Below are 9,696 nucleotides of genomic sequence, written 5' to 3' on the forward strand. Positions count from 1 at the left end.
TTTCTGTCCAGAAGTGCGTACTCTTTGTGTGGTCATTTACAATTACAGCAAGAGGGGAAAAGAAAGCTTTGGGGATTTAGAATTTTTCAAGCAATTGAAAACCCCACCGAAATAACACTCTGATTTAAACCATTCACACTAGGGCTGAGATCCTACCCCTGCTGTGCCGATGGAGTACGTTAAAAATAATTCCAACGCAGCCAATAAAATTACAGGTGGGCAAAACTGCTATGGGAGAAACAAACCCCAGCCATCCCTTCTCAACAACAAGATATTCCAAACTGAGGAAATTTCTTCCTAAGGCAAAGTGTCCAAAATTACTAGCAAGTTCCAGAAATCGGGGTCAGGGTTGTCATTAGTTTTATCCTAAAGGAAAGGTCAAGTCATGAGGCTCAGATCTATATCTAAATGTCCTCAGACCTTAAGAAGAGTTCAGTTCCAACGATTTCAGGACAATATCTGCTGTAGGTCACTGAATATTGATTCTGTAAGCCACACAAAATTATCCTCCACAGTTACAATAATGATAATACGAATAATGAGTATGTGTAACTGGTAGTCGCCCAGCTGGAAAACATAAAGTTTCCATATATATCTGCCAATTGGACTTTTAATGACAAAGCCACAGAGGTTTGGACTATTTGAAACAGGACAAATGGAATAAAAACATACTATCTCTGTGAGAAACTATTTGATTTGTAAACTGCAGCATTGTAAAACAAATGTCATATGTGTAGGAAAAAAAGGGTGGAAATGGTTCTTGAACACATATGGAAGAGAGCTTTCTTGATTTAGTACTTATTGCAATAAAACTTATTAAAATGCAAAAGCAGAAATATGTCTGTTCTGACTATTTCTTAATGTCCATCCAAAGGAAGTCTCTTTTCTGGGGGAGAAGGGAGAGCCATTTAGTAATTTCTGACCTCAGCTGATACTGAAGCTCTCTGAAACAATAAGGCCCAGGGGTGTTGAAGGCAGCTGCCTGAATTCCTCAAAAAACATATTTACAAAGTCTATTTTGAGTTCCCTGCATTTCTGTAATGGAACCCAGCTGCTCTGACCGTTCGAAATTACCTCGTACAGTGTGAACAGCAGCACAGATAAGTGTTACTTTAAATTGCAGTTAGATTCCAACTGCTTAGTGTTTCAGTTAAAGGGCTGACACAAGAGAAAGCAAAATGAGAAAGAAAATAATATCTCTGGTGTGAGAAGTAAAATACAGACTGCAGTCATCCAAAATAATGGTTTGATGAGACCCCTGCAGTGAAAGTAATTTATACTAAATGAAAATTGAAGAGAAGATCCCTCCTGTCATCTCACTGCTGAAATAATTTTACCTTCATTCTTTCCGCACCCTTTTAGGAAGCAGGGCTCTGAACAGGAGTTCAGTTAAGAAAAGCTTTATATAACACTAAAAAGTCAGATTTCAGTTTTGGTGAAGCCTGCGCAGAACAGAATGGCACGTACAGAAAGTACTAAGATGGGGTCTGGCAAAGAGCGTGGCCCCTTCATGCCTACGGAACAAACCGTTAACAGTGACTAGCGTGCTATGAAGCAACTAAAGTTTATGGCCAAAGTCCATGGAAGAATACCGTTTGTCTTCAGCGAATGTCAAAAGAGACCTAAAATCAAAGCTTGGGAAGCAATTTTTCTCCTTCAACAGAAATTTGACAAAAAGCATCCCTAGCAATGCAACCAGGTAGACCCTCCATGCCCAGCTCTAAGTACGAGGTGACATGTCTGTGCTTCCCCCTTCGCCAGGGCTCGCCCGGAGGGGCAGGTCCCTGCCCTGCCCAAGCTGTGTGTCCCACCAGCACCGCGTTCATCCCTGAGCTGCATGGAGGCAATGAACGATGGCGGATGGACATGATGAGCTGGGCAGGAGGCTCCAAAGGCACTCCTCACCCAACTGGTCCGAGTGGCATCGGTCCCAGTGGCATCACTGCAGCTTTTTACACAGCAAATCCTTTGTTTTCAGCCAAGACCTGAGAACATGCAAGCAGGAAGAGCTGAGCTTTCTGGCCTTTGTCTTTTTTAAAGTCATCAGGGTCAACTCACGTGACTCGTCCTTTGAGGATGTGGCTTGGGATTCTTTCTGTTGTTGCTCAATAGTTTTATGCTTTTTTTTTTACTTAAAGATCCTAGAAAACTGATGAGAAAACCCTTAGAGCTGTAAAGCGAAGCCTGTGAAATGAGCTGTGCCTGAGGCAACATCAAAAGGCAAATAAAATTTAAAACATAATTTATTGTCTTTCCATATGATGTCTTTAACTCAATCTCATTGCCTTTCCAATACTTACCCAAGTATTTTTTCAAAGCTAAGGATTGGCAATATTGCTGAACCCAAATTCTGGGCACTCAGTAAGGCCTTGGAGCACATTGCCAGGTGGAGAGTGCTGTCCTTCTGCACCTCTTAGATCCTCTTTGAATGCCACTGCCACCTTCTCCCCCGCCACCGCTCACCTGCGGGTGTGTTTCCCCACCACAGCCCTCCCTGGGGTGCAGGTGACCTGTGCAGGGTGAAGCAGAGGGGCATGGGTGGGAGGTGCAGCCCCACGGCCCACGAGCCCTTTCCAACCGCTTCGTGATGCTGATTTTGAGCACGGGCTCCCTCTCGCTCCGTTCCGCCCAGGTGTGTGCGCAGCCTTTTGACCTTTCTGGGAAATGAAGTACCATTCTGCTAAAGTGCAAAGGTAAGGCAGGTTGCTGCATGAATGAATGCAGAAGCTGGACAGACCCATGATCCTACTGAAACCAAGGCATGCTTGGTAACCATGCGAGCCTTTGGAGGAAGGAAGATGATGCTCTTGTGCATCCCTCTGGCCTTAGGGTGGCAGTCTTGCAGCTGTACTGGGAAAGACAATTTCTGCCTGCTTCTCCCTTCTGTAAACCCAGAGTCCCTCCGACAGCACCCAACTTTGGCCATGTTCCTAGCTCCTTCTTACATACAAACCCACCTCAAACAGAACCATAGGGCGTGCAGCAGGGCTAGAAACTCCTAGGTTGCCTGCTGCTACTATCTGAGTCAGCAGAAACATGCTTCATTTTGTATCTTATTTTCTCTGCCCAGATTTAGCTCTCAGGCGGTGCTTGCTGCCCCATGCCAAGACAGAAACGATGCTGCTGGATGCTTCAGAGAGGAGTTCTGGTAAGTGGTGACAGATAAGGAAAGTTTTCACATCTAGAAGACCAGCTCAACAAAAGAGAACCTCAAAAGAGAACCCAGTGATGGCTGACCTCATGCATAAGACATATGAAATGAGCTTGGTGCTCTCAACTAAGATAATACAGGTCTTTGCCACGACAAGAACCACCACACTGGGTATCAAAAAAAAAAAAAAAAAAAAAATTAGTCTAAGACACAGAGTAATTTCATTTATGTATTGTGAAATCCAGGACCCCATGACTTCAGGATTTTAGTTTCCCCACAAGTATCAGAACAATGGCTGAAACACACATGGGGAAAAAACAGATGGGAACAGAGAAGGGGTGTAGTAGGGAAGAAAGGCTTATGAAAGAAAGGTACAAAAAAATAACCTTTATATTCCAGCCTAAAAGAACTTTAAGATAACATGAAAAATGTGAGGGGGTGAACCAGGGAATCAAGAATGGCTGTCCTGTAATATTATTGGCACAGAATAATTCTACTCCTGGGACTGATTTCCAAACATGCAGAACACTTAGTTCAAATGCATAAAAGCTGTCAGTGCACAAAACCTTTGGAAATCACGTCTTTTATATTTAAGTTGGGTTTTGTCTTCCACCCCCCCCTGCCCCGGTTGAATGTATTTGAGGAGGCCAGCTGGATCCAATTGCTAGGACAGTAGTATTGCACCCACACACACACTTTTTCCCCTTTTGCATCAGTATGTTGGCAGAAAGGTTATTGGCATCATTGCTGAGAGCCAAAGGTCAGCATGAAAAAAGAACGTGTGAATACTTTTATGAAGAAAATCCAAACTGCAAGTTAATATTCCTACTTTACAAAACTATCAAAACCATTTTTTTATTCAAAGTTAGATTGATGTGGAATCAGATTCCAGATTCTGGAACATGCACGATGTAGAAAGGTCAGAGGGAATGAATATTCAAGATTCAGAGGCAAATTCAGAGGCATAAACTTCCCACACATTCCATCCAAGACAGAATTTTTCCTTTCATATTCTGCTGGTGGGATATTATACATTGGTTGTCAGTGCTAGGCTCCAAAGTACAAGGTTATTTTTTAAATTATGCAGTTCACAGTTCCAAAACCAAATGTCCCCATTGAACCACTTACTTTTAAGTGGCTGGTTTTTTTTAATTTGACTCTTGCATTATGACCCATGGTGGGATGCCCTTCAGCTTGGAATGGACCTCTCCACAGCTTGGTGTCAGAGGAGTCTCAGTGGAGGCCCTTAACACTCTCTTCTGCTTGCTTGAAAATCTGCCAAAGCAAGGTGATATTAAAGGCCAGTTCTGCTCTGGAAAAAAAAAAAATGCAGTGAGTGGCACAGTGTTTATCGTGTCAGTATTTCCATTTGATACTTGAAGAGCTTACATGTTAATGTGTTTTTTCTAAGGGGTAGCTCAACGGACACAGGCTGGGTTTAACAAAAAATAATTGAAAGCTTCTTGTCTTCTTATGCCTAACATCAACTAACAGAGGCTACAGACCAGTGTTTACTCTTTACATCAGTGCATCCACACTGCCTCTACCTATACCAGCATCTCTACCTATACCTTTGATAGAAGAGGAAGGAAAAATCATGCTCAGACCTTACACTGAGAGGAAGTCCAGCTGGGATGAGACCTCTCTTGCCAGCAGCTTAAACCAGGTAAGTTATATAGGGACTGCCAGCTTTTTACTTATAGTGGACCAGTTCACCTGGAAGCGGAGTCCACTGGCAAAGTGTAGCCAAGAAAAGAGTTTCAACACTCGTTTAGGTACCCTAGGAAACTGCAGAGGCAGTTGCAGCTGCATTCAGCTCCTTCAGAGAAGGTCTGTTTGCTCAAAGCTCTTTGGTTGCCTCAGTCTCAATGCGTGGAAGGTGTCTTCCTCCAAGGAAGTCTGCCAGCCGGTGTGGCTTCACCAGGTTTCTGCTTAGGGGTGCTGAGACGGTGTGTTGGTGAAGAACCCTACAGCTGCGTTCTGTCCACCTTGCTGCCAGCTGGGACCTGACAGGAGCATGATGCGATCAAATTTGCTATTTCCATTTCTAAGCTAGTCTAGCATCTAGGGTGGACTCAGTGGGTAGGCTTTGCTACCTCTGTTTGCTTGGAAGTAGCAATTCCAACAGCAGCCCGCTTTTTCAAGAAACCTGGAGCAAGTCTGAGGATTACAGAAGCTGTGCTGATTCTCACAGCTGAAAGAAGTGGTTAAGAGGCTAGCGATGCCAAAACTCAGCGTAGGAAGAGGAATTCACATGTGACAGGAATTATTGCCTTTGGCAAATGCCTTTGGCAAAGGTGAAGGAGGTATAGGAATGATCAGACCCTACAGGAAACCCCTGTACCTGACGTGGACTTTGCAGGTCAGCCGTTTCCCTGAGATGCTCCATTTGCTACTTGGAAAGAGGAGGAGGTGGGGGTGGAGGGAAAGGCAATGGCCAAACTTAGACAGCTGCAGTGGGTACCGGCCAATTTCTATATGATCCACTGTCCACCCCCAGCAAAAGATGTGTGAAGGAGAAGGAACATCTGCACTTCCCTCATTCTTATCTCGCCCTCTGGGACTCGTATGGAGTTGGTCTGAAGCTGTTGTAACTTATCTTGGGTGTAAGATCAGCACATACAACCATCTTGGGTTTGGCTGTCCGTGGAGCAGAAGTTCTGAAGACTTCCATTTGCATCCAAATAACACCTCTCTGCTGCTAACTTGGGTTTGCTCCGATGGACCTAACTGTAAGGTTTGGTAAAAAAGGAGCCGGTGAGGCTTTGCCAAACCCAAACACACTTCTCTCTCCGGATAAGCCTACTGTTCAGCAAAGGAAAGTTGTGAACACCTCGTCATGCATCGTGTGGATAAACAGTGGCACGCTGGGAGTCACCAGAATCATCTGGTCTGCTTGAATATGCCATTTTTATCAAATGTAACAGAGGCTTGTGATACAGATCTTTTATTTTTTCCTCCAAAAAGAAAGGTTTTGTTTCCAGGCAACAGACCTGGTTTTGCCTCTTTGTTCTTAAAGCCATGGTATACCTCTTCAGCCAAACTGTGGATCCTTTTCCACATTTACATTTATTTTTTTTTTAATCTGTCATAAACAGGATGCATAATTTTGGGGTTTTCTGGACTATTTAAATAAAGCAGGCCATAAACACAAACCCACATCTGCTTTCACTAGTGATATTCAGATGCAAAATACAGTGAAAAAGCGATTGTTTTTCCAACTGTAAGAAAGCTTTTCAAATGTATTTGGCATATGGGGGGGTTGCTATACAAACCTTACTTTTTGATTTATGTCACAAGTAACTTGTTTGTTTTCAAATGCCAGTGTTATTTTCTTCTCTGAAGAAGGTCATAAGAGGTTCAATAATGGCTAAAACATCAGCAGTAATTAGGAAAGTGTGTAGTTCTCTGGAAACAGTGAGTTTTACAAAGAAACTGATTTTGAAAGCCTATGCTACTTTAATCTTGAGGTTAGGATGCAGTTATGGAATAAATTTGCAAGCAACATCACAATGCTCAGCATGACTAATAATTAGCCAAAAAATCTAACTAGTAGTTCATCAAGACTCTTCTTGTGTTTAGAACAAATGCAAGCGCCAGGTTTATTTTTACTTGCTTAAGCATGATGTAAGGTTTCTTCCACTGGAAAATCCCCTATTAGTAGATTTATCTGGATTATATAATATTGTCCGTGGGGTTTTTTCTTCTCCTGATGACTTGTACCTACGGAATTCACTTTATAAACAAAATTCTCAGCGTGTGACTTCAGTGGCCATTGTGCTCAGGACTAACCCCTCTCTGACACGCTGCTGCCCGCGCTGCCTGCAGGCAGCGGCCAGCCCCATCCTGCTGTCGGTGCATGCTGACAGCGCTGCTCACGGAGGGCTGCTGGCTCATCCAACTGGATATACTTTTAAGTGCCTCTGTTTGAAATTTGTTGAGAAAGCCAGAAGGAAAACACATGTAACTGCTTATTTCCCGTGCACTGCTCCCCAGCAGCCGTCAATGGCCTACCACAGTCATAGCCTGACTTGAGTCTAAGTTTGCAAGATGACGGATGAAGATATCAAACACAAAAAGGGTTGCAGTGACTTTTCTAAAACCGGGGAAGTGCTGCTAGATCCCCAAGTGAACTTTGGCTCACCAGGGTGGATGACTAGTTGTGTTAGCCGCAGGAGGGGCTGCTTTGCCAAAGCAGCAAGATCTAGGTGGGCTGAAGAGTCCAGAGACCTGGCCTGCAGGAAAAAATTCAGTCCAAGGAAAAGGCTTGAGATGATAAATAAAAGTCTTTTAAACATGATGAACAGTAACACTATACTACATTTTTTTAATTTATTTTTTTTTTTTACACAGGCTGGGAAAAGGACCTCTTTAAGATCATCTGTAAAAATCATCTGTTTTCCCCCAGACTTCTGAGGTTGAAGTTTAGGGAAGTCGGGGTTTATTTTCATTTGAAGTTCTGTTGTGTATATCTCAGGAAGACAGTTCGTCATACCAGGTTGTTAATTGCATTGTGCTAGAGTTGGGGAATCATGATGCTAAGTACTAAAGAGACCTATAAGATAGGAACATGGCTGTCTTAGTTTCAGAGAGTTTAATCCCTACAAAAAATATTATGCTCTCCACAAAAAAAAGGAAAGATTAATTTACGGTTTTTATTTTCTATCAATGGAAGGCAAAGTGTGCAGCTTGGTCCAGATAAATTAAATCTGTTTTCATGGGTGGGTGGAAAAGAGTCCCTTTCAGGTTCAACAGTCCGGTGATAAGTCACCGTAGTTCCTGCTGGGTTACCACGGACCATGACGTTATGTTCAAAGGACAGAAAATCTTTCTTGTACCAAATGCAGGAATCTGGCAAGTACCGCATTTTCAAATGCAACTCCTCTAGCTGCAATATGCTATTGTTTTATAAGCTGCTGCTATTCGTCAATTAGATGAGGATGACTGTGCTAACTGCATGGAATCTGCTCTGCAAGACAGACCTCCATCTTCTCACTGCGCTTTGCAAAACATTCCACTGCAAAAGCTTGAACAAGTGTCCTCAAAATAGAAGGCTGCCTTTGGACCCAGCTCTAGGTAAGACTAGCAGAGCCAAGACTGTGGTTTTGCCACATGTCCTGGAAAAAGGGCAGCAAAACCGGGCCATCTTAGGGCTAGTGGCCAATTTGTTTCTTAAGATTTCCTTCCTCCTCAAGACACTTAATAATCTGTATCTCACCCGTGCCCCAAACCTGGCTGGCTGCATGATGTTTTGAACCAGAAGCCTCTGCCTTCCCTTACCAGAAGATTTTCTCCTGGGTACCCTGCAAGCTGCAGGTGCCCTCAAAGCCAAATGCAACACAGCTAAATAGCGAGGAGGATGGCCTGGCTTTCATGTAAGGTTTAGTGCTTTTCTGGAGAGATAAGGACATGCAGATACAGTTTGCTTTCTCTCCACCGCTGCCTCGGCACACTCAAAGTCCTAGGAACACAGACCGGAGAACTGCCGGGTCAGCTCCTGCCATCCGCACAGCTAGCACGGAGCAGGGGAAGGTCAAAGATGGCCAGCAGCTCACCCAGCACCACGGCTTCTCATACATAGCAGCAGCAGGTGCGGACCCAGATGCATCTTTAAAGCAGGTGTAGCAAGCGCTGGGGATCGCACTGTCTCCAGTAGCCGCCCACCTCCGAAACACATGGGCTTGCGCTGGAGGTGCAAAGCTCACGCTGCTCCTGCTCAGCCACCGCAGCTGCTCACCCTGGCTCTGATGGGGCCCAGAGGCACATCATGACCCTTCACTTGCACTCTGGCTTAATTGCGATATTTCACTCCATCACAGCATTTGCTGATTGTCATTTATTAACGTGGTGGTAAACATTGCATCACACCCGCCTTGCTCCAGAGCGCTTCCCTCGAGAGCAGCGTGTGCCCCAGTACGGCAATGAAAAAATCTTTTCCCCCCTTTTCTGTGGGAAAAGAAATTGTTGTCTCTGCCAAAGGACATATTTTATGTCTGTGTACTAGGAGGGAACTCGTAGGCCTGGTGATTTTTTCATTGAGCCGTGGTGGGAAGCTCTGAGTCCTGTGTGAAATAAATATTCAAGGAAAAGCACGTCTGTGCACCATGCAACCTGTCCTCTGGGTGGTGGCCCTCCAGGTAGGACCCAGGCCATCTAGCTGACTGCATTTGAGACTGCAGGAGAGCTAGGAGGGTGTAATGGGCTCCCTGAATCATTCAAGCCCCACCTCTTTTGTTTAGAAAAGTACAACTAGGCTGTGCAAATACTTTGCTGATCACAAAATCTACTGGCAAAATTATTGTATTCTTCATTTTGTACAAAAGGGAAAACAAACGCTGGCAAGGATCACAGTGTGGATATTTATGTCAAATGCAATAAGGGGAAAAAACCCATGAGCACCAGTCAGCATCTGAACCGATACGAAATCAAAAGACATTTTTGTTAAAGTTGGTTGACATAATCTGGAGTAATTCTTAATAAGTCCTTTCAACCAGAAAGAGGTAACAAGTTCAGTTTAAACTGCGGGATTGTTGCGCAAGTTTTAA

At 44.0% G+C, this 9,696-nt stretch overlaps 1 long non-coding RNA gene across 1 annotated transcript; it reads right to left on the reverse strand.

The window, feature by feature from the left end:
* Positions 1–3,973: 3,973 nt before the first annotated feature.
* Positions 3,974–8,700, reverse strand: LOC130157861 (uncharacterized). Its single transcript, XR_008825068.1, has 2 exons — positions 7,802–8,700; positions 3,974–4,463 (listed from the first exon to the last, which is right to left on the reverse strand). It is a non-coding gene; the product is annotated as an uncharacterized LOC130157861 (long non-coding RNA).
* Between the last annotated feature and the right edge of the window lie 996 nt (positions 8,701–9,696).

The sequence above is a fragment of the Falco biarmicus genome, chromosome 12, assembly GCF_023638135.1.
Source record: "Falco biarmicus isolate bFalBia1 chromosome 12, bFalBia1.pri, whole genome shotgun sequence".
In the NCBI taxonomy this organism is placed as follows: Eukaryota; Metazoa; Chordata; class Aves; order Falconiformes; family Falconidae; genus Falco; species Falco biarmicus.